We start from the raw sequence: 6,668 nt of genomic DNA, 5'->3' as shown, positions 1-6,668 counted from the left end.
TGTTTACTTATCATAGTATCATGTTAACTATATATATATCCATATATATGTCATCATATAGTTTTTACAAGTTTTAACATTCGTGAATCACCGGTCAACTTGGGTGGTCAATTGTCTATATGAAACATATTTCAATTAATCAAGTCTTAACAAGTTTGATTGTTTAACATGTTAGAAACATTTAATCATGTAAATATCAATCTCAATTAATATATATAAACATGGAAAAGTTCGGGTCACTACAGTACCTACCCGTTAAATAAATTTCGTCCCGAAATTTTAAGCTGTTGAAGGTGTTGATGAATCTTCTGGAAATAGATGCGGGTATTTCTTCTTCATCTGATCTTCACGCTCCCAGGTGAACTCGGGTCCTCTACGAGCATTCCATCGAACCTTAACAATTGGTATCTTGTTTTGCTTAAGTCTTTTAACCTCACGATCCATTATTTCGACGGGTTCTTCGATGAATTGGAGTTTTTCGTTGATTTGGATTTCATCTAACGGAATAGTTAGATCTTCTTTAGCAAAACATTTCTTCAAATTCGAGACGTGGAAAGTGTTATGTACAGCCGCGAGTTGTTGAGGTAACTCAAGTCGGTAAGCTACTGGTCCGACACGATCAATAATCTTGAATGGTCCAATATACCTTGGATTTAATTTCCCTCGTTTACCAAATCGAACAACGCCTTTCCAAGGTGAAACTTTAAGCATGACCATCTTTCCAATTTCAAATTGTATATCTTTTCTTTTAATGTCAGCGTAGCTCTTTTGTCGACTTTGGGCGGTTTTCAACCGTTGTTGAATTTGGATGATCTTCTCGGTAGTTTCTTGTATAATCTCCGGACCCGTAATCTGTCTATCCCCCACCTCACTCCAACAAATTGGAGACCTGCACTTTCTACCATAAAGTGCTTCAAACGGCGCCATCTCAATGCTTGAATGGTAGCTGTTGTTGTAGGAAAATTCTGCTAACGGTAGATGTCGATCCCAACTGTTTCCGAAATCAATAACACATGCTCGTAGCATGTCTTCAAGCGTTTGTATCGTCCTTTCGCTCTGCCCATCAGTTTGTGGATGATAGGCAGTACTCATGTCTAGACGAGTTCCTAATGCTTGCTGTAATGTCTGCCAGAATCTTGAAATAAATCTGCCATCCCTATCAGAGATAATAGAGATTGGTATTCCATGTCTGGAGACGACTTCCTTCAAATACAGTCGTGCTAACTTCTCCATCTTGTCATCTTCTCTTATTGGTAGGAAGTGTGCTGATTTGGTGAGACGATCAACTATTACCCAAATAGTATCAAAACCACTTGCAGTCCTTGGCAATTTAGTGATGAAATCCATGGTAATGTTTTCCCATTTCCATTCCGGGATTTCGGGTTGTTGAAGTAGACCTGATGGTTTCTGATGCTCAGCTTTGACCTTAGAACACGTCAAACATTCTCCTACGTATTTAGCAACATCGGCTTTCATACCCGGCCACCAAAAATGATTCTTGAGATCCTTGTACATCTTCCCCGTTCCAGGATGTATTGAGTATCTGGTTTTATGAGCTTCTCTAAGTACCATTTCTCTCATATCTCCAAATTTTGGTACCCAAATCCTTTCAGCCCTATACCGGGTTCCGTCTTCCCGAATATTAAGATGCTTCTCCGATCCTTTGGGTATTTCATCCTTTAAATTTCCCTTTTTTAAAACTCCTTGTTGCGCCTCCTTTATTTGAGTAGTAATGTTATTATGAATCATTATATTCATAGATTTTACTCGAATGGGTTCTCTATCCTTCCTGCTCAAGGCATCGGCTACCACATTTGCCTTCCCCGGGTGGTAACGAATCTCAAAATCGTAATCATTCAATAATTCAATCCACCTACGCTGCCTCATATTCAGTTGTTTCTGATTAAATATGTGTTGAAGACTTTTGTGGTCGGTATATATAATACTTTTGACCCCATATAAGTAGTGCCTCCAAGTCTTTAATGCAAAAACAACCGCGCCTAATTCCAAATCATGCGTCGTATAATTTTGTTCGTGAATCTTCAATTGTCTAGACGCATAAGCAATCACCTTCGTTCGTTGCATTAATACACAACCGAGACCTTGCTTTGATGCGTCACAATAAATCACAAAATCATCATTCCCTTCAGGCAATGACAATATAGGTGCCGTAGTTAGCTTTTTCTTCAATAACTGAAACGCTTTCTCTTGTTCATCATTCCATTCAAATTTCTTCCCTTTATGCGTTAATGCAGTCAAGGGTTTTGCTATTCTGGAAAAGTCTTGGATGAACCTTCTGTAGTAACCAGCTAGTCCTAAAAACTGGCGTATGTGTTTCGGAGTTTTCGGGGTTTCCCACTTTTCAACAGTTTCTATCTTTGCCGGATCCACCTTAATACCTTCTTTGTTCACTATGTGACCGAGGAATTGAACTTCTTCCAACCAAAATGCACACTTTGAAAACTTAGCGTACAATTCTTCCTTCCTCAATACTTCTAACACCTTTCTCAAATGTTCACCGTGTTCTTGGTCATTCTTTGAGTAAATAAGTATGTCATCAATGAAAACAATGACAAACTTGTCAAGGTATGGTCCACACACTCGGTTCATAAGGTCCATGAACACAGCTGGTGCATTAGTTAAACCAAACGGCATGACCATAAACTCGTAATGACCGTAACGTGTTCTGAAAGCAGTCTTTGGAATATCATCTTCTTTCACCCGCATTTGATGATACCCGGAACGTAAGTCAATCTTTGAATAAACAGACGAGCCTTGTAGTTGATCAAATAAGTCGTCGATTCTCGGTAGTGGGTAGCGGTTCTTGATGGTAAGTTTGTTCAACTCTCGGTAGTCGATACACAACCTGAATGTACCATCTTTCTTCTTGACAAACAAAACAGGAGCTCCCCACGGTGATGTGCTTGGTCGAATGAAACCACGCTCTAAAAGTTCTTGTAATTGGCTTTGCAGTTCTTTCATCTCGCTGGGTGCGAGTCTGTAAGGAGCACGAGCTATTGGTGCAGCTCCTGGTACAAGATCTATTTGAAATTCAACGGATCGATGTGGGGGTAATCCCGGTAATTCTTTCGGAAATACATCGGAAATTCTTTTGCAATGGGAACATCATTGATGCTCTTTTCTTCAGTTTGTACTTTCTCGACGTGTGCTAGAACAGCATAGCAACCTTTTCTTATTAGTTTTTGTGCCTTCAAATTACTAATAAGATGTAGCTTCGTGTTGCCCTTTTCTCCGTACACCATTAAGGGTTTTCCTTTTTCTCGTATAATGCGAATTGCATTTTTGTAACAAACGATCTCCGCTTTCACTTCTTTCAACCAGTCCATACCGATTATCACATCAAAACTCCCTAACTCTACTGGTATCAAATCAATCTTAAATGTTTCGCTAACCAGTTTAATTTCTCGATTCCGACATATATTATCTGCTGAAATTAATTTACCATTTGCTAATTCGAGTAAAAATTTACTATCCAAAGGCGTCAATGGACAACTTAATTTAGCACAAAAATCTCTACTCATATAGCTTCTATCCGCACCCGAATCAAATAAAACGTAAGCAGATTTATTGTCAATAAGAAACGTACCCGTAACAAGCTCCGGGTCTTCCTGTGCCTCTACCGCATTAATATTGAAAACTCTTCCACGGCCTTGTCCATTCGTGTTCTCCTGGTTCGGGCAATTTCTAATAATGTGGCCTGGTTTTCCACATTTATAACAAACTACATTGGCATAACTTGCTCCGACACTACTTGCTCCGCCATTACTCGTTCCGACACCATTTGTTCCTTTCGTTCTATTAACCCCTGGTCCGTAGACCTCACACTTCGCCGCGCTATGACCATTTCTTTTACACTTGTTGCAAAATTTGGTGCAGAACCCCGAGTGATTCTTTTCACACCTTTGGCATAGTTGCTTCTGATTGTTGTTGTTGCGGTTATTATTGTTGTTGGGATGATTGTTGTAGTTGCTGTTGTTGTTGTTGTTGTTGTTGTTGTTGGGCCGTTTGTTGTAGTTGCGATTGATGTTGCGATTGTTGGGATAATTGTTGCGATTATTGTTGTAATTGCTGTTGTTGTTGTATTGGTGATTCTTATCACCGTTTTCCTCCCACTTTCTTTTGACTTGCTTCACATTGGCCTCTTCAGCAGTCTGTTCTTTAATTCTTTCTTCAATCTGGTTCACTAGTTTGTGAGCCATTCTACATGCCTGTTGTATGGAGGCGGGCTCGTGTGAACTTATATCTTCTTGGATTCTTTCCGGTAATCCTTTCACAAACGCGTCGATCTTCTCTTCCTCATCTTCGAATGCTCCTGGACACAATAGGCACAATTCTGTGAATCGTCTTTCGTACGTGGTAATATCAAATCCTTGGGTTCGTAACCCTCTAAGTTCTGTCTTGAGCTTATTGACCTCGGTTCTGGGACGGTACTTCTCGTTCATCAAGTGCTTGAATGCTGACCACGGTAGTGCGTACGCATCATCTTGTCCCACTTGCTCTAGATAGGTATTCCACCATGTTAACGCAGAACCTGTGAAGGTATGCGTAGCGTACTTCACTTTGTCCTCTTCAGTACACTTACTTATGGCAAACACCGATTCAACCTTCTCGGTCCACCGTTTCAATCCGATCGGTCCTTCGGTTCCATCAAATTCCAAAGGTTTGCAGGCAGTGAATTCTTTGTAGGTGCATCCTACATGATTTCCTGTACTGCTAGATCCAAGGTTATTGTTGGTATGTAGCGCAGCCTGTACTGCGGCTATGTTTGAAGCTAGAAAAGTACGGAATTCCTCTTCATTCATATTCACGGTGTGTCGAGTAGTCGGTGCCATTTCCTTCAAAATAGTTAAATGGAACAAGTTAATCATACAGAATATTAAGAGTAGTTAATAGTATTTCGTAGCATAATATGAACTCATTTATAAAAGCTTTTTCTTCATATTAGCGTTTTATAAGTTTAAATTCGGGTAGTACCTACCCGTTAAGTTCATACTTAGTAGCTAATATACAATTCAACTACTACAATTCTATATGAAAAACTGATTATAATAATATTTCGCGTTCAAACTTTTATACAATATTTTACAAACTTACAATACCGCTTATTTTACATAAAGCATGAAATATAGCACACAATAACTTTGATACAAGATAGTTGTGAAGACAATTCTAGCTAGTACACAAGTCGTTCAGCAAAGGCAATAAAGACACGTAATTCATACGTCCAGAAACAAGTCATGCATTCTGGTTTTACTAGGACTACTTCCCATCCTTGGTCTTGTGCAACATAACCGTTATGGCCGTTGATAAGACAGCGTGTTGTAACGTCATCAAAGGGACGAGGGTTACGTAATGTCCAACAGTCCCGTAATAATCTAAAAACCTCATTTCTTACCCCAATTACCGACTCCGTCACTTGTGGAAACGTTTTGTTTAATAGTTGTAGCCCGATGTTCTTGTTCTCACTTTGGTGAGAAGCGAACATTACTAATCCGTAAGCATAACATGCTTCTTTAGATGGTTCGTATGTAAACCATTTCATAATATATCCTACTATAATTGACTTGATAATAATCTTGATGAACTCGACGACTCGAATGCAACGTCTTTTGAAATATGCCATGAATGACTCCAAGTAATATCTATAAAATGAGCAAATACACAGCGGAAGATTTCTTTCGTACCTGAGAATAAACATGATTTAAAGTGTCAACCAAAAGGTTGGTGAGTTCATTAGTTTAACTTAAACAATCGTTTCCATCATTTTAATAGACCACAAGATTTCAGATTTCCATTTCTCATAAACATACGTCCCATGCATAGAGACAAAAATATCATTCATATGGATTGAACACCTGGTAACCGACATTAACAATATGCATATATAAGAATATCCCCATCATTCCGGGATCCTCCTTCGGACATGATATAAATTTCGAAGTACTAAAACATCTGGTACTTTGGATGGGGCTTGTTGGGCCCGATAGATCTATCTTTAGGATTCGCGTCAATTAGGGTGTCTGTTCCCTAATTCTTAGATTACCAGACTAAATAAAAAGGGGCATATTTGATTTCGATAATTCAACCATAGAATGTAGTTTCGATTACTTGTGTCTATTTCGTAAAACAGTTATAAAAAAAACAGCGCATGTATTCTCAGTCCCAAAAATATATATTGCAAAAGCATTTAAAAAGGGATTAATGAAACTCACCATACTGTATTTTGTAGTAAAAATACATATATCATCATTGAATATGTGTAGGGTTGGCCTCGGATTCACGAACCTATATTAATTATATATATATTTATGTTGATCAATATTTGTCTAACAAATTAGGTTAAGTCATAGTGTACCACAATCCTAATGCTCGAGTCTGACTCAACAGTATAGTAACATGTTATATTACTCATGTTTAGTTAAAATTTTAGTAAAAGGTGACGTGTGAAACAACGTATCACAAATGGTTTCATAATCATAAAATAGTATTTTAGTTTTTAGAGAAAGTCAACACAAAAATATTAACTGAAAAGTTACCGGAAAAGTCAAAGTTCAAGGTCAAAAGTCAAAGGTTAAAGTAAAAACGAGGTCGCATGCAAAAACACAATAACTTATACAAAAAAAGATTTTTCGGTCACACATGACTAA

This window comes from Rutidosis leptorrhynchoides, chromosome 9 (genome assembly GCF_046630445.1).
Source record: "Rutidosis leptorrhynchoides isolate AG116_Rl617_1_P2 chromosome 9, CSIRO_AGI_Rlap_v1, whole genome shotgun sequence".
NCBI classification, from domain to species: Eukaryota; Viridiplantae; Streptophyta; class Magnoliopsida; order Asterales; family Asteraceae; genus Rutidosis; species Rutidosis leptorrhynchoides.
This window is presented reverse-complemented; position numbering follows the sequence as displayed.